Source organism: Rattus rattus, chromosome X (genome assembly GCF_011064425.1).
Source record: "Rattus rattus isolate New Zealand chromosome X, Rrattus_CSIRO_v1, whole genome shotgun sequence".
NCBI lineage: Eukaryota > Metazoa > Chordata > Mammalia > Rodentia > Muridae > Rattus > Rattus rattus.
The window spans coordinates 21,102,048-21,120,303 of NC_046172.1; positions in this window are offsets into that span (position 1 = coordinate 21,102,048).

The following is an 18,256-nucleotide window of genomic DNA, read 5'->3' on the forward strand; positions in this document are numbered from 1 at the left end:
GGAAGAGCTTGAAGGGGCTCGAGACCCCATATGTACAACAATGCCAAGCAACCAGAGCTTCCAGGGACTAAGCCACTACCTAAAGACTATACATGGACTGACCCTGGACTCCGACCTCATAGGTAGCAATGAATATCCTAGTAAGAGCACCAGTGGAAGGGGAAGCCCTGGGTCCTGCTAAGACTGAACCCCCAGTGAATGTGATTGTTGGGGAAGAATGGTAATGGGGGGAGGATGGGGAGTGGAAGCCCATATAGAAGGGGAGGGTTAGCGTTCAGGTGGATGTTGTCCGGGAAACCGCGAAGGAATAACAATCGATATGTAAATAAAAAATACTCAAGTTAATAAAAAAAGTAAAGGCAATAGACAAAACAAGAAAAAAAAGAAATGAAAATAGGATTATAGACATTAATAATAAGAGAGGTGTACAAGTTTCTATTGAGTTAAAGAAAATGAAATTAAATAATTCTTTCCCATAACCTAAAGGAAGATGATGCTATAAAATAACCTTTATGTTATATGATCTTTATTCTGTGGGTTTCTTTGCGTTTGTTTTTATTAATAGAGACTACTTATATAGAAGAAATATTTAAATTTTGTACATATGCTAGAGTGTATGAGTATCTGCTAAACTAACATAACTAAATTTTCATCCTTTCAAAATGATGGTTTTAATAATTAATAGTTAATAATCCTACAAAAATCAGAAAAATAAAATTTGAGTAGTAACATAGAAAATGATAAAGGAAAACATGGCTGAAGTGATGGCTCAGTCATTAAGAGCATTAACTGTTCTTCCACCGGATCTGGGTTTGATTCCCAGCCCTCACAAGATGGCTTACAACTATCTGTAACTCTAGTTCCAGGTGACCTTCCAGAGTCATATGGATCAGATTTGATAGAGGGAGACCACCTGAAGAACTAAATTAAAGAGAATGCAACATAAAGATATCTCGATTCTAAACTTTTGTCTTGAGAATTATATTTTGCAGAATGTACCTGCTTGTATTACTGATCTCAAGGACTTCAGCTGGGTCCAGTGGAGACAGGCACATCAGGCTACAACATTGCTTCTTTTTCCCTAACTCCTACCCCCCAAGGATATCTCAATGCTCACGTACAGCTCACGTACAGTACGGAAGAGTCATCGCTCCAATTTCCTGGACTTTTGGGGGCTAAAAGGGGTTATTCTAAGGTTGTTTTATGAAGAATTTGGAATTTGTCATAATTTAACAGGGAGGAATTAGCTAGATTAATTTTAGAGCCACAATCTCATTTGGTAACTAAGCTAACATCATCTTCTGTATTTTGGTATAGAACTTGCTAAATAATTTTAAAAGTGCAGGGTTTAGAGCCAGTCCTTCTATTGATGCCATTACAAACTTCTGAGTTGATTACACATGTGAATTAAGGGCCAAATAACAAATTTATGGCTCTGAGTTTGTTAGAGTGCTTTCAAGAAAATATATTAAGATAGTTAATGAACAACAGGCCAGATTACCTTATATAGATAAATAGTTTTCAAAAAAGTCAGAAATCCACAAAATATGAAATTTAAAGTTATTTTTCTTTTGTTGAGACATATGTGCTCCTAACAGTTCCCCTTCGGCAGATTTCATGAAGAAATTGAGCATCTCTACTTCCAGGTAAGGCAATACTTGGTGGTTAGGCAGTCACTGGGCGGGAACTGCCTATTTCACCTACAGACTAATACTGTCCACAAAGGGACAAATTATGCAGAATAGTTGACTGATAATCTTTACCAGGACAGGATAATCAAACCTTCAAATTTATACATTTCAAGAGTTTGTCAGTTGACTCTAGGCCAGAAGGTTGAAGACTCATGCTCACATGTTGCTAACAGAGGACTGTGCTAGTAGAGATTTGTCTATACAACCTCTCAGTTCTGGAAGCCATGTTAGGCTTCCTATTTTTAGAGATATTTGGTCATTCTCAGATTTCTGACGAGGTTGAAGACTGACTATAGTCTCATAGGCTATCAGGCTGTTTAATTTTGAAAATACATATTTTATTGGATAGCTGTCAGATAGTATACAAGCTAGCTAAGATATAACATAGATTTTAACCCTTTCTTAAGCTGGAATGGATATCTAAATGTTGTGTTGAACTGTTTAAAATGTTGAATTCGGTGTTAGGTATGTTTTATGCTTTCAATTACAAAATGGTAAGAGTTGTGCCCGGCTTATATTTGAGAGAAAAGTTTTTTTTTTAATTAGGCAGAAAAGGTAAAATGTAGGATGATGTAATTATGTAGGTAAAGGCAGGTATAAGAGAGAATGAGGCCTGTAATTGGACAAGAAGGAAGGATGGGCAGGAGAAAAGTTTTATAAAGGAGGATACTGGAGAGGGAGAAGCAGCTGAGAAAACATGGAGGTGGATGTTAATATTCCTTTCTGCATATTTACAGGTTGTTATGAATATTCTTAAAGGATGTATGTGTACAGGGCTTTGGTATGTCTTGGAGGGCAGTTATATAATCATAAATTGGATCAGAGGTTATTGTGTTGTGTGTTCTTTCATGTGGCAATTTAATTGAACTCAAGACAGTGCATGGTGGCATGGCACTGTACTGCCAAGGAACTGGGATGTGTATGTTTGACATGGTGGCAACCTGCCTTGGGAACTAGATGGGTAGAGAGGGGCTCAAAGAGTAGCCATTGGCAGTATGATATGGGATAGAGCAAAGCAGGTGAGATGCTTTGCTGACTGAGTTGAAAATATCAAACAGATGTAATGGTGCACTATGGTGCTGGAACTAGTGTGGGATAAAAGAACCATTTTTATAATTTTACAGCAACACATTGTCACCACATCATGCACACAGTGTACAGACACACATGTAGGAAAATAAACATTCACACAAAATAATTAAATAAAAGAGACAAGCAGTACAAATAAGTTTTTATAAGTAAAATAATGGAAAATTAATAAACTGCAAAATTTAATGGACAAATATAAACGTTCCTCACATTCTATATACTAAACAAATGTTTGAAAAAATGAAGAAAATACTTTAAAATAAAAGGGTTTAAAGTGAAAGCCAAAAGAATGTTTATTTGCCAAACAGGCATGTTAATGAATGAAAGCAAATTTAAGAAAAATATATTGAAATAGAAAATATACTAAAATCATGAATAAAAAAATTACTGAAGGGTTTGTGTATCAGTTAAATGTGCTTTACTAGATGGTAACTGCATCAAAATTCTCAGGATTTCTATATGGTTCAAATATTCATTAACAAATAAAGAGAATCTTTTAAAACTGAACATCCTATCCAGACAAGAAACATTACATTGTGTATAACACAGTTTGGTGGATAATATGCAAATGATGCATAGCATGCTTTTCCATTTTTCAGTTCCCTGATTATAATAAAAGACAGACTTGGTGCCTGGAGATGAAATCTAGTCTCCAGAAACACTGACACATCTGAGAGCAGAGGTAAGACCAACTCTTTTGTTCCAAGCAACCTGCCTGGTGGCCTCAGAACAGAAAATCCCAGGAGAAGACTGAGAGAGGATCCTTCCTGTTTCTGCCTGCACCCAGAGCTAACCCAGTCCTATAGCTCTCTGCACCTAAATACATTGGGGAAGAGAGCTGGACTCTCAGAAGTGCAGACAATGCTGAAAGCTCAGGGGAGACCACCACTTCTCACATTCATGGTACAAGAAGAACCCACCTGGAGCAATCTGGACACAGGAACACAGGAGCAGTCAGGAGCAGGAACATTTCAATTTTTACCTGTGCCCAGAGCTCTCCCCTTCCAACACCTCTCTGTACCCAAATCCCACTGAGAGAAAGCTGCTCTCCAGGAGTGCTGACACACAGGATTATAGGATGGTCAAACCACTATCTGAGATAGCAAGACCAGCTAACACCAGAGATAAGCAGATAGTGAGAGGCAAGTGTGGGAATGTAAACAAAAGAAAGCAAGACTAGTTGGCATCATTAGAGCCCATTTCTCCCACCGAAGCAAACACTGGATGTCCTAACACATTGGAAAAGCAAGATTAGGATTTAAAATCACATCTCATGATGATGATGTAGGACTTTAGGAAAGGCATAAATTACTCTCTTAAAGAAATACAGGACAACACAGGTAAACACGTAGAAGCCCTTAAAGAGGAAACAAAAATTCCTTGAAGAATTACCGGAAAACTCAACCAAACAGTTTAAGCAATTGAACAAAACCAACCAGGATCTAAAAATGGAAATAGAAACAAAAAAGAAATCACAAAGAGAGACAACCCTGGAGATGGAAAACCTAGGAAAGAGATCAGGAGTCAAAAAAACAAGCATTCCTAATGGAATGCAAGTGATAGAAGAGAGAATCTCAGGGGTAGAGGATATCATAGAAAACACTGACACAACCATCAAACATAATGTAAAACACAAAATCTTCCTAAGCCAAAACATCCAGGAAATCCAGGACACAATGAGAAGAGCAAACCTAAGGATAATAGGTATAGGTCAGTAAATATCTAAAATAAAATTATAGAAGAAAACTTCCCTAACCTAAAGGAAGGGATGCCCATAATCATGCAAGAAGCCTACAGAACTCCAAATAGATTGGAACAGAATAATAACAGTCAAAACACCAAATGCACAAAGCAAAGAATATTAAAAGCAATAAGGGGAGAAAGTCAACTAAGATATAAAGGCAGATGTTTCAGAATGATGATGACGGGGACATTAAGAAGGACATAAATAACTTGCTTAAAGAAATACAGAACAGCACAAGTAAACAAGTAGAAGCCCTTAAAGAGAAAAAAATCCCTTAAAGAATTGCAGGAAAACTCAATAAAACAATTGAAGGAATTGACACCAGACTTCTAACCAGAGAATATGAAAGCCAGAAGATCCTGGACAGGTATAATACAGACCCTAAGAGAACACAAAGCCAGCCCAGATTACTATATCCAGCAAAACTCTCAATTACCATAGATGGAGAAACCAAGATATTGTATGAAAAAATATTTACACAATATCTTTCCACAAATCCAGCCCTACAGAGGATAATAGATGGAAAACTCCAACACAAGAAGGGAAAATGCACCCTAGAAAAAACAAAGAATGTAATCTTGCACCAATCCAAAGAAGAGAGCCACACAAACTTAATTCTAACTCTAACAAGAAAAATAACAGGAAACAACAATCACTATTTCTTAATATCTCTTAACATCAATGGACTCAATTACCCAGTAAAAAGACTGACAGACTGGATATATAGACATTAGCCAGCATTTTGCTCCATAGTGGAAACTCACCTCAGTGACAAAGACAGACACTACCTCAAAGGAAATGGCTGGAAAAAAATTTCCAAGCAAATGTTCCCAAGAAACAAGATGGAGTAGCTATTCTAATGTCAAATAAAATTGACTTTCAACCAAAAGTTATCAAAAAAGATAAGGAAGGACACTTCATATTCGTCAAAGGAAAAATCCACCAAGATGAACTCTCAATTCTGAATACCTATGCTCTAAATGCAAGAGTACCTACACTCAAAAAAGAAACCTTACTAAAACACAAAACACACACTGCACATCACACAAAAATAGTGGGAGACTTCAACACCCTACTCTCAGCAATGCACAGATCATGGAAGAGACACCGAACAGAGACAAAGAGAAACTAACCAAATGGAGTTATGGAGCAAATGTATTTAACAGACACCTATAGAACATTTCAACCTAAAACAAAAGAATATACCTTTTTCTCAGCACCACATGGTACCTTCTCCAAAACTGACCATACAATCGGTCACAAAACAGGGCTCAACAGATACAAGAAGACTGAAATAATCCCAGGCATCCTATTAGATCACCCCAAACTAAGGCTGGTCTTCAATAACAACAAAAACAACAGAAAGCCTTAATACACATATAAGCTGAACAGCGCTCAACTCAATGACAACTTGGTCAAGACAGAAATGAAGAAAGAAATTTAAAGACTTTTTAGAATTTCCTGAAAATGAAGGCACAACATACCCAAATATAGGATTCAATGAAAGCAGTGCTAAGAGGAAAACTCATAGCTCTGAATACCTTCAAAAAGAAACAGGAGAGAGCATACACTAGCAGCTTGACAGCACACCTGAAAGCTCTAGAACAAAAGGAAGCAAATGCACCCAGGAGGAGTAGAAGGAAGGAAATAACCGAACTCAGGGTTGAAATCAACCAAGTAAAAGAAAAAGAAGTATAGAAAGAATCAACAAAACCAGAAGCTGGTTCTTTGAGAAAATCAACAAGATAGATAAACCCTTAGCCAGACTAACCAGAGGGCACAGAGAGTGTATCCAAATTAACAAAATCAGAAATGAAAATGGAGAGATAACAACAGAATCTTAGGAAATTTTAAAAAATCATCAGATCCTACCACAAAAGCCTATATACAACAAAACTAAAAAATCTGGACAAAATGAACAATTTTCTAGACTGGTACCAAATTAATTCAGGATCAAATAATCCATCTAAAGAGTCCCACAACTCCTAAAGCAATAGAAGCAGTTACGACAATAAAATTTTAAAAAAAGCCCAGTACCAGATGGGTTTAATGGTGAATACTATCAGACCTTCATAACAGACCTAATTCTGATACTGTCCAAATTATTCCACAAAAAAGAAATGGAAGAAGCACTACCCAATCCTTTTTATGAAGCCACAATTATGCTTATACCTAAACCAAACAAAGCCCCAACAAAGAAAGAATACTTCAGATCAATTTCCCTTATGCATATCAATGGCAAAATACTCAATAAAATTTTGCAAGCCAAATCTAAGAACACATGAAAACAATCATCTATCATGATCAAGTAGGATTCATCCCAGGGATGCAGGGATAGTTCAATATATGGAAATCCATCAACATAATCCACTAAATCAACAAATGAAATAAAAAAAAAAAACGAACATGATCATCTCATTAGATGCTGAGAAAGGACTTGAGAAAATTCAACACCCCTTCATGTTAAAAGTCTTGGAAAGATCAGGAATTCAAGGTCCATTCCTAAACATAGTAAAAGCAATATACAGCAAACCAATAGCCAACATAAAACTAAATGGAGAGAAACTTGAAGCAATCCCACTAAAATCAGGGACTACAACAAGGCTGCCCACTCTCTCCCTACTTATTCAATATAATACTCAAAGTCATAGTCAGAGAAATCAGACAACAAAAGGAGGTTAAAGGGATACAAATTGGAAAGGAAGAAGTCAGAATATAACTATTTGCAGATGATATGATAGTATACTTAAGTGACTCCAATAGTTCCACCAGAGAGCTACTCAGCCTGAAAAACAACTTCAGCAATGTGACCGGGTATAAAATTAACTCAAACAAATCAGTAGACTTCCTCTACTCAAAGGATAAACAGATTGAGACAAAAATTAGAGAAATAACACCCTTCACAATAATCACCAATAATATAAAATACCTTGGTGTGATTCTAACCAAGCAAATGATTGTTCTGTATGACAAGAACTATGAGCTCTGAAGAAAGAAATTGAAGGTCTCAGAAGGTAGAAAGATCTCCCATGCTCATGAATTGGAAGGGTTAATATTGTAAAAATGGCCAGCTATCTTGCCAAATGTAATCTACAGATACAATGCAATCCCTGTCAGAATTCCAACTCAATTCTTCATAGAGTTAGAAAGAGCAATTTTCAAATTCATCTGGAATAACAAAAAACCCAGGATAGTGAAAATTATCCTCAACAATAAAAGAATTTCTGGGGGAATCACCATCCCTGACCTCAAGCTGCATTTCAGAGCAATAGTGATAAAAACTGTATGGTATTGGTACAGAGACAGGCAAGTACATCAATGGAATAGAATTGAATACCCAGAAATGAACCCACAATCTTATAGTCACTTGGTCTTTGACAAAGGAGCTAAAACCATCCAGTGTAAAAAGGATCACATTTTTACCAAATGATGCTGGGTCAACTGGAGGTCAGCATGTAGGAGAATGCAAATTTATCCATTCTTATCACCATGTACAAAGTTTAAGTCCAAGTGGATCAAGGACCTCCACATCAAACCAGATACACTCAAACTAATAGAAGAAAAAGTGGGGAAGAGTCTTGAACACATGGGCACTGGGGAAAATTTCCTGAACAAAACACCAATGGCTTATGCTCTAAGATCAAGAATCAACAAATGGGACCTCATCAAACTGCAAAGCTTTTGTAAAGCAAAAGAAACTGTCATTAGGACAAAATGGCAAACAACAGATTGGGAAAAGATCTTTACCAATCCTACATCTGTTAAAGGGCTAATATCCAAAATATACAAAGAACGCAAGAAGTTAGACTCCAGAGTGCCAAATAACCCTATTTAAAAATGGGGTACAGAGCTAAACAAAGAACTCTCAGCTAAGGAACATCAAATGAGTGAGAGCACCTAAAGAAATGCTCAACATCCTTAGTCATAAGGGAAATGCAAATGAAAACAACCCTGAGATTCTACCTCACACCAGTGAGAATGGCTAAGATCATAAACTCAAGTGACAGCAGTTTCTGGTGAGGATGTGGAGAAAGAGGAATACTCCTCCATTGTTGGTGGGATTGCAAACTGGTACAACCACTCTGGAAATCAGTCTGAAGGTTCCTCAGAAAGTTGGACATTGCACTACCTGAGGACCCAGCCATACCTCTCCTGGGCATATACCCAAAAGATGCTCCAACATACAACAAAGTCGCATGCTCCACTATGTTCACTGAATCCTTATTTATAACAGTCAGAAACTGGAAACAGCACAGATGCCCTTCAACAGAGGAATGGATACAGAAAATGTGGTACATCTACACAATGGTGTACTACTCTGCAATTAAAAACAGTGACTTCCTGAAATTCTTAGGCCAATGGACAGAACTAAAAGATATCACCAAGTGAGGTAACCCAATCATTCACACACACACACACACACACACACACACACACACACACTCACACACACACACACACAGAGAGAGAGAGAGAGAGAGAGAGAGAGAGCATGGTATGTACTCACTGATAAATGGGTATTAGCCCAAAAATTCGGATAACCCAAGATACAATCTACAGACCACAAGAAGCTCAAAGACAACCAAAATGCAGATTCTTCCGTACTTCTTAGAAAGGGGAACAAAAATATTCACAGGAGAAGATATGGAGTCAAAGTCTTGAGCAGAGACTGAAGGAATGGCCATTCAGAGCCTGCCTCACCTGGGGATCCAGCCCAGCTACAAATGTAGACAATATGGCTGATGCCAAGAAGTGCATGCTGACAGGAGCCTGCTATTGCTGTCTCCTGAGAGGCTCTGCCAGACCATGACATATACAAAGGTGAATGCTTGTAGCCAGCCATTGAACTGTGAATGTGGTTCCTTTTGGAAGAGTTAGAGAATGGATTGAAGGAGCTGAAAGAGTTTGCAACCCCATAAGAACAACAATGCCAACCAACCACAGTTCCCAGGGACTAAACCACTACCCAAATAGTACACATGGACAGACCCATGTCTCCAACTACATATGTAGCAGAGAATGGCTTTGTTAGGCACCAATGCATGGATAATCCTTGGTCCTCCCAAGGCTAATCCTGCATTGTAGAGGACTGTCAGGGCAGGTAGGCATGAATGGCTGGGTGGTTGGATGGGGGGACACCCTCATAGAAGAAGAGGGAAGGGGGATGTGATAAGGGGGTTTATGGACGAGAAACAGGAAAGAGGATAACATTTGAAATGTAAATAAAAAGTATCTAACAAGAAAAACTTTAGTATAACCTGGCACTTGGGTTTATTTTCTTTGATTTTCAGCATATAGCATCTATATACAATTGTAAACACTTTAACATAGAAATTAAAGGTTTAGAAAATTCCAAACAGAGTAGTATATTGTGTGGACATTAGAATGCAGCAATAGATTGAAAAGGCTTCTCATTAAGAATTTTTAATTATTTCCTTTATTTCTATAGATTATAACCACAGCATCCTCATTTCCTTTTTCTCCTTCCAAAATCTCCCCAATACCCATTAATTTCTCTTTTTCAAATTCATGGCGGCTTTTTTTTTACTTTTTTTTATTGTTTAAGCAGTCATTTTGGTGAGATGTTATAAATATAGCTTCTGATGTTACTTAGAATCACAAACTCACAGCAAGTTCTCTTCTCTGATATATTTAAGCATTTTATAATAAAACTTTTATCTTGCATAAAAATTAGAGCTTTGGATAGAGGAATAATGAATTTTGTTAGGAGATTGAATATACATAGCATCATACTTTTAAAGATACATTATGGAGAAGATATGAAAGCCAATAAATTCCATGTGTATACATAACAATATTCTTATTATCTTTAAAACAATGCTTGTACTCTAGTTATCTCTAGTTATTTATCTTTTCTCACTTCCTCATACTACCATTCTGTGTATCTGGAAAAAGGAGCAAGGAAAGTTTTTGGTTTTTGTTTTTGTTTTCTTTTTATCAGTTGAATTAAATGCCACAAAGTTCTTCCCCAACTTGTCAGCAATATCTTATTCAAAGGCTAATTAATAGGTAGCCTTTATATGAGAATTTTGTGCAAGTCTGATTGCTTCACTAAATTCCCATTCCTTTTAACACACCCTTACAGGGACATAATACTTATCTAAATGCCATGTTGACAGTAAGATGGTTAAATAAATGAGGCAATGCCACTGAGTGGAATATGCAATCTAATAGTTATAAAGCCGTGTTATAGAAACATAGAATCATGTTTCTAGATAATGGGGATCAAAGACAATTTTAGTGAAACTCTATGAACACCATCAGAATGGAATATATAGTACCTACTAAAGGAGAATAAAGAGCTATTACAATTTTGTAATAATATCAGATATATTTTTTCTTTTCCAAAATTGTGGAATATTACCTTTATAATCAAATGGTTTCACTTTATAAATTCAATCTAGTTTTATTATAAAATAAGGATAATTTAAACCACAAAGAAAAAGATCATCAGAACTGAAAAGTTAAAAAATATTCAAGAAATGTCTGGGGACAAAAGCACTGTGGACGATCTCTGCTCTCTCTTTCTTGCTCAGAGATGTTTCTTTCTGCCATGAGCCTCAGGCCTCAGGTAATGCAGAGGCTCAGAATTGTGAAAAATACTGAGAATGAGTGAATGCAAGTGCTCACCCCTAAATGGGACATCAATATAACCTCCCACCCAAGATTCACAGAACATCATGGAAGAGTGGGCGGAAAGAATGTAAGAGCCAGAGGGTGGGGTGGAGTTCTATGAAACACTTTCCATGGGACAGGCCATGTGGCCGTTACTGTCCTGAACTCATAAGACCGGCACAAGATCAATTCAGTCAAAATTCCTCAAAGGACAGTAAAGATGCTCCTGGGGCCATACCTTTTGCTGAGTGATATTAGCAGTTGCTGTTGCTGAGGAAAGAGTAATCATTTTAGCAGGGCAGTGGGGGAACGTGGCCATTAGCTGGCTATCCATTCTCCAGTGAATGACCCTACACCCACATACATATGGAAAGCACTATTTGTATAATAAAAATAAAAGAAGACATGAAGTGAGGAGGAGATGTTTTGGTTATAGGGTCCCAGGGGAACTGGAGATGGGGAAAGTGATGGGGCAAATATAGATAAAAATACAGTACACATGTAAAAGTAAATATAATAAATAATGTTTTAAATAGGAACAAATTACAAACTCACCAAAAAATCAAGAAATGAAAAAAGAGAGAGAATACATATAACATTAAAAGGGATATTTGCTAAAAATGGCACGTTTCATGGTTAAAAGGGGATGGAGATTAAGCCAAGGAACAAATCAAATACTAATGCCCAGAAGAAAAGCAACACTTGAGAGTTAAGCACTTCAGATTTTTATTAGCTCTTAGTAAATAAAGTAAGATTAAAGGAAAGCAACAGAGATAGCCAAGAGATCTTCACTCTTCACCCTGCTCTTAGTTTTGGCGGTGAACACGAAAGAACTAAATGAATACCATATGCTCTATTATTTTACCTGGCCAGCAGGATGTAGATTTTTGAAGCAAAAGGAAATAAAGAGCACTTTCCAGAGCATTCAGGTGCACAGTTCAGTTTGTGGAGTGGATTTTTTTGCTTTCACTGGAACTGGCCACTTGTTGCAGCCAAGAGCAGTCAGCACAGGGCTGAATCATGCTCAGCTTGGTTTCTCAGGGGACTTAAGAATTTTTCTTATGGCTGCCACTAGCCCTAACTTGACCTTTTCCACACTTTAAAGCATGCTATGCATACCCCTACACACTCAGCAAAACTTCCATTTTGCCTCAGACATTAATACCACATGGAGAAGGAAACTGAGGCAGAGCAGTACACATGTTTCTGAAATGTGCAATAAGTAGGGATTCAGAACAGAATTTTCTATGTCACGTATCTGAAAAGTGATTGGGTTTAGTAACTGTTTTTTGTTTTGTTTTGTTTTGTTTTTGAAAATGCTGATGTAGCCATTGCCGCTACTTTAAAACATAGGTGAAATACAAGATAAAGTAAGCTCCCAGTCAAAAAAAATTGCAATGTTAGGTCTATAAGCTTTCCCTGTAATACTTCTCTGATTTCAAAGTGTAGATTAGAAGCATTATAATAATGGAGGAACTGACACCTGTCCTACCTGCACTGGGTTCTGAAATGAGCCTTTTATCTGTTTCTAGTCCTTGGTATAGCCTCCTTATGGCTTCCTGTATGTTTTCTTTATTAGGAGAAATTCAAGGCAGATCATGTGACTCAATTTCAAAGCCTAATCTCTTCACTTTATTCAATTAACATGAAGTCTTAACAGAGTCTAGAGGAGAAGCAACACATCATCAACACTCAACTCAGGTTAAGAGTCACATGTAATATTCTCCTTCTTGATGACATCAAAATCAAACTCTTGGATCAATCCTCATCATGATGGATGAATTTCTCACTTATATTGCTGAAATAGGGAGAAGATCTTAGATTCTGAGCAATGTGAATGAAAATGTACAGAGTAATTGTGGTATCGACCCTTTTGATATCCAGGCAGTTTACCGTGTGTCTCTTTGCTTTCACCAAAATACTTTTAGTGGAAATATTTAAATTATGACAGAATTTTTTCTATTTTTCTGTTTCTTGCCTTTCTACTAAGTGAATATATGGTTGGCTTTCACAATATCTGTGGAATATATTAATTTCACTCCTAATAACTGATTGTGAGGCATTTTCTTCTTTCAGTAGAATAGAGACCCTCTTGGTGGCTCGATTCATTAAATAAATTGTATAAAGAGCAGTACCATTTATTTAAGTCTAAGCTAAAGTTTATCGCTCTAAGCACATTTAAATGAGCCTCTTGTTCATTACCAAATATTCAGAATAATGTTAATATACTTTTTTCAAAACTGACAACTTTTTTGTTTCAATAACAAATTTTTTAGTTCCAACACACAATTATGGGATTGCCATAAGCAAGAGAGTTCTAATATAAATGGAACTGCTATTTGCCATGCCTTTAGGATTTCCATGAAAATGTTGCTAACCATCACAGCAAAGAAGGAAAATTACTTTTGACAGTTTTGATCACATTCTCTCCTACATCTCCTGCTTCAGCTCCTCTTCCTAACCACCCCCACACAAAAAAAAACCACACACAAACACACATACACACACAAACACACACACACACACACACACACACACACACAGCCAAACAAGCTTGCCTGAAAGCTAATATAGCATTTCAAAGGACATATTTTCTGCAGAAACACAGTTATAGCATAGAAAAAAACCACTACTATATTATAAATTGATCATTGTTCCTTTTTTTATGCTAGAAACCATGAGCCTCATGGTCCATTGAAAACATTCATTAGAATCTCTAAGTTCTCTTTTCTTACAGTTTCTTTTGCTGTGGAAATACCATGATAATTCAATTCTTATAAAGGAAAACATTTAGTTGGGGCTGACTTCCTAGTACATTATTGTCATGGCAGGAAGCATGGCAGCACACAGGCAGACATAGTGTTACAAAAGAGAATAAGAGTTCTACATCTGGATTGGCAGGCAATAGGAAGAAAGCGAGAGTGGGCCACTGGTCCTGTCTTGGGCTTCTGAAACCCCAGAGATCAGCCCCCGTGATTTATTTCCTCCAACAAGGCCACATCTACTCCATCGATGCCACACCTCCTAATAGTGCAACTATATATGAGCCTATGGTGGCCATTTTCATTAAAACCACCACATTTCCCGTGAGTGTCTTAAAATGTATATTCCTTGTACTGTTTGATCATCTAAAAAACGTGTAACATCCCGGAACCCAAGGATAATAATAAAACCCAGGATTCTTATTTCCAAGCTCTGAAACTGTGTGGAAATTTGAGTTCCTTTATGAATTCTTAGTTTCATTCATTAAATAATTTAGAACCATAGTTGGAAGGAAGTTCTAAGACCATTTTCTTGGAGTTAAAAAAAAACAGGACAGACAAACTGTAAATATCAGCAGCTACTAGAGAGGAGGGATATTAGGAAGAGGGAGAGATAGAGTAATTCCTTCTGAGTTTGGGGCCAAGAAAGCTCACAGATTCGGGAATGGAGACCTATAAGCAGCTATATGGCAGAAACCAGAAAGTTCCTGTCACAGACTGCTCCTAGGTTCCTGTGTCCTGAGAGCTCCAGGTGGGTCCCTTGGAGCGGAAATGGTAGTCTTACCTCTGCTCTCAGGTGTGTCAGAGATCCTGGAGACTGGCTTTCAGCTCTTGGTGCAGGCAGAGGCCAGAAGGATCCTGTCTCTGACTGCTCCTAGGTTCCTGTGTCCTGACAGCTCTAGGCAGGTTCCTCTTAGCCAGGAATGTGAGCAGAAGTAGTGGCCTCCGCTGAGCTCTAGGGATTATCCACAATTCTGAGAGTCCAGATCTCTCCCCCATGGGATCTGGGTACAAAGATCTGTGGAACTGGGTCCGCTCTGGGTGCAGGCCTGGGATTAACTCTTAAGGGAAGAGAAAATAGTATCTAATATTTTACTATTTGAAGCAGATCTGCATGTCATATCTCTTCTCAAGACCAGAAGTAGAGTCCAGATTTTATTCTATTCTTTTGACTAAAGGAAAGTAGTTTTCCCTTAATGGCCCTCAACAAAGCCTTGAAATCTCTACCTTTTCGCATGGCAATCAAAATATTAAACAGACAGTTGTTATGATACCAATTCTATGTTAGCAGAGAAGCAGGTGATGTATGAGGGAGGAGTCCATCTTGACTGAACTTACCTAGCTATATCACATTCTTCCTCCAGATCTGGGGCTCTGAAATAATTTTAGAAATGGATTGGAACTGAAGCACAGAATAATTTAGGATCACCAACCTTGCTGACTTCATAACTTAGAGAACAATTAAGAGGACCCAGACAAATAGAATTAGATTATAGTAAGATTCTTTCAAGTAGGAATCAACTGTAATTGGGAGATAAAAGTAAGACAGAATTTATGTTTAAAGATTAATAGCATTGCTACTAAAATTATAGGGCATATACATTAGAACTTCAGAGTTGTTTTGATTTGCATTTTCCTGATTATTAAGGACATCAAACATTTCTTTAAGTGCTTCTTGGAAATTAGAGATTCCTCTGTTGAGAATTTTATATTTAGCTCTGTACTTCATATTTAAATTGGATTACTGGGTTTCTTGGTGTCTAACTTCTTGAGTTCTTTATATTTTGTGATATTAGCCCTCTTTCAGATGTAGGATTGGTGAATATGTTTTCCTAATTCATGACTGCTATTTTGTCCTACTGATAGTTTCCTTTGACTTAAAGAAGTTTCTTAGTTTCATGAGGTCCCATTTATTGATTGTTGATCTTAGTGCCTGAGCTATAGGTGTTCTGTTCAGGAAGTTGTTTTCTGTACAAATGTGTTCAAGGCTAGTCCCACTGTCTGTTCTATTAGATTTATTATATCTTTCATAACTGTCCTCTGAGAAGTTCTACCCAGCACGCTATGGAAAATAAGATGCAAAGAACCACAGCCAGACTTTAGATGGAGCTCAGTGACTATTGTGGGAGAGTTGAGGGAAGGATTGAGGAACCCAAAGAAGATAGGGACTCCACAGGAAGACCAGCAGAGTCAAGTAATCTGGACTCTTGGAGGCCCTTAACCTCCAAACAAAGAGTGAGCATGGACTGGACCTAGGACCCCTGCATATATAGTAGATGTATAGCTTGGTATTCATGTGGGTCCCCAATAATTGGAACATGGTCTGTCCCTGAATCTGTTGCTGGATCCCATTCCCCTAACTGGGGTGCCTTATTTGGCCTCAATGAGAGAGAAAGTGTATGGTCTTGAAGTGACTTGAATTGCCAGGATGGGGTGATATCCATGGTGCCTTCCCTTCTCAGAGGAGTAGGAGAGGATTTGGGAGAGCAGCTGTGTGAGGGGGACTAGGAAGAGAGGGAGAGACTGATATTGGGATGTAAAGGGAAGAAAGAAAAGAAGAAAGAAACAAAGAAAAAAGAAAGAAAAAAGTTATAGGAGGCACTATCAAACCATTGGGCACTATCAAACCAGTAACTTGAACTACTGAACACATCTGGCATTTCCGTTTGGTCACTGACTAGGACAGAATCAGGTCACTTATAACTTTTATCAAAGGATGAGAATCAAGGTCTCTATTCTTTCATCTCTTTTTCTCTACATTATCATGTGTATTTAAAATTCACTGTTGTTGTGACCTTCAGAATGTTTTACTGTGTATGATGCAGTAAATAAGTATGGTGAGCATACATATATATCTTATTCTGGGCCATAAAAATTAGCCTGCACAAACAAAATGGAGTAGAAAATATATACAAAAGTTTAGTAACACAAATCTGACAGTACATGGACATGATCATATACAGCACATACTACGATGAGGTAAATGGAATTTGTCTCACAGATGCAAGGATGCTTCAACATGTTCAGATCAATTAAGGAAATGTACCACACTAGCAGAATAAATTATAACAAGCATAAACCATCTCAATATATGAAGAAAATGAACTAAAATAGACTATTCTTTCCTGATAAGACTCAATAAACTGCGTACAGAAATACCGTAACTCAAAATATTAAACCTTCTATATAGCCAGCCCACCATTCACCAAAGACACAGTGGTGGGCAACTGAAAGCTTTTCATTTGAGGCTAGAAACAAAACAAGCATGGCCACTGTCACCATATCTTCTACATATTGCTGTAAACTCTAGACGGAACAATAGAGAGAGAAAAAATATTCAGACTATAAAGAAAATTAGACTCTTTATAGATAAATTACTTATATGTAGGAAAATCTCATTGATTCTAACCTCCCAAATAATTATATACTCCGAAAATTGCTTAATTATTGTCATGTTTTAAAATTTTCTCTGCTGCGTCATAGCAATAACTTAATCTCCATAGGCAAGATGATATAACTAGAAATATTTCCTGAAAAGATAAGAGATTCTAAATGAAGACTTGAAGAGCTTATTATACAATAAACAGAAGAACTTGTTGTACATGAACTGTCAAATATAATGAAAATTTAAAATCTATTAAATGGGACCAAGTCACTTAACACTCCAAATGTGACATCTTTAGGGAGAGAAAGAATGGAAGTGATTAATTATTCTGCTTTCATTTTATTTGTGTTTCAGCAGGTGATGAAATCTATGTTATTAAGTCAAGTTCATATTCTAACACTTTCTTTGGTCAGCTCTTATCTAACAGTGTACTTTCTGATGAGGCTTTTTTTTTTTAATCAAAGGTAGATAGAGTTAAAATGGGGGCCATTTCAGGAGAACTTTGAATAGTATCAGAGATCTTAGTTGCAAAGGATGGATATCTTTGTGTCATTTAGAGGTCAATGAACTGATAACCAGAAATCCCTTGGCACTCCCATGAGAACCTTTCAAATGATTGGAGCCAATGGTAAAAATATGATATTTGCAAAGACCAAGAAATCAACCAGCTCCTGTGAAAGAAATTTTAAAAAACAACTTGATTAAATTGATTGAAAATGTAGTTTTGTTATACTCTTCTCTTAATGCCTAAATTTCATATATTAATTTTCAAATCTCTCCCTCCTGTGTGTTAGATCTAAATACAGCAGTGTTCAGAATAAGACTTTTGGAAATGATTGCAACATGATGGCTTTGACTTCTTTGAATTAGACCATTCATATATTCAAGTTTAATGGCTTATTGGTAAAAATTTAGGAGGTAGGGCCTAATTGGAGGAAGTATGTCACAG